General features: G+C 42.0%; 1 pseudogene; it reads left to right on the top strand.

Moving 5' to 3' along the window:
* Window positions 1-363: 363 nt before the first annotated feature.
* On the top strand, window positions 364-1,241 carry LOC133758346 (ATP synthase subunit gamma, mitochondrial-like; annotated as a pseudogene).
* Window positions 1,242-1,575: the final 334 nt, after the last annotated feature.

Genomic DNA, 1,575 nt, shown 5'->3' with positions numbered 1-1,575 from the left:
CTGATGGTCACTGAAAGAAAACATAGGACTCTTGGTCAGAAACAGGACTTTATTATTCCTGGCATGGTGGCAGCATGGGCTTCAGACTTCCACTGGCTCTATACTCCCCTAAAGGCCTGTGGGAACAATGCAAAGTAGCCCAGGTGGTATATACACCCAGCAGTGTTATGTCACAGGTGAGGGACCCTGCGCTTATGAAATCCCAATGTCTGAAAGCCTGCTAGCAAACCTGCCACATCTTTGCATCTCTGCCAGACGTTATGTTTATTATTCTGGACAACAAACAACTCTGCCTTCTGACTCAGAGGGAGAGAGGTCTTTGTCTTCTATAATGTTCACAGTTAAAAAAAGGCCCTGGCCACCATGTTTTCTCAGGTGAGCATCACTGGACTGTTGGCTTCAGCCTTTGTAACCACAATGGGTCCAAATTTGAAATATGGCAACTTTGACGAACACTTACCAGGCGGCTAAAATCAAAAACATCTAGAGCATGACCAAGTACATGCAAATGGTTGCAGTAGCAAAATATTCCAGAGCTGAGGGGATACTGAAACAAGCTTGAGTGTATGGAGTAGAATCTTTAGCTCCGTAGGGCAAAGCTGATATTAAGGCATCTGAAGACAAGAAGAAACACTTCCTTATTGCTGTGTCCTCAGATCAAGGGCTTGGTGGCGCTATTCATTCATCCATTGCTAAACAGATGAAATGTGAGATGGCTAGGCTCACAGCAGCTGGACAAATATGATGGTGGAACTGGTGACAAAGGGGCATATCTTACAGGACTCATTCTGACCAGTTTCTCATGGTATGCAAAAAGGTTGGGGAAAAACCCCCTACTTTTGGAGATATATCAGTCATTGCTCTTGAATTATTAAACTCTGCATGTGAATTCGATGAAGGGTCTATCAGCTTTAACCAATTCAAGTCTGTCATATCCTATAAGATAGAAGAAAAGCCCATGTTTTCCCATAATACCATTGCAGGTGCTGAAAACATGAGTAATCTTTGATGATGTTGCTGCTGATGTGCTACGAAATTACCAAGAATACAATCAAGCCCAAATCATCTACTACTCCCTGACGGAGTCCACCACCAGTGAGCAGCATGCAAGAATGACAGCCTTGGCAGTGCCAGCACAAACGCCTCTGAGATGACTAACTTTGACATTCAACTGTACCACCCAAGCTGTCATCACAAAAGAGTTGATTGAAATTACCTCTGGTGCTGCAGCTCTAGATTAATGAAAATCAAGTTCCATCCTCATGCAAGAGATAAAGAAGGAAAAAGTCAGCCAGCTGATTTTATTTTTAGCTTACTGCTGTCAGAAGAAATGGTCCATTGTCTCAGGTACTAAAAAGGCAAGTTATGTGTAAATTATCTGACAGTAAGCAACTAACAATGAGAAAAAATAGTCCTTGTCAAACTGTCCATTCTGTAACTTAGAAGCTGCTTGGAAGATGCTCCTACAAGATGGACAGAAATACCATTGCTTTTTATCCCAAATATATCTTAAATTTTGTCTGCAGGATATGAAGGGTCTTTCCAGTTCATGGAAACTGCACATTATGTAAAAAA

Source organism: Lepus europaeus, chromosome 4, assembly GCF_033115175.1.
Source record: "Lepus europaeus isolate LE1 chromosome 4, mLepTim1.pri, whole genome shotgun sequence".
Lineage (NCBI taxonomy): Eukaryota > Metazoa > Chordata > Mammalia > Lagomorpha > Leporidae > Lepus > Lepus europaeus.
The sequence above is the reverse complement of the archived record's forward strand: the minus strand, read 5'-3'. Positions and strand labels throughout refer to the sequence as shown.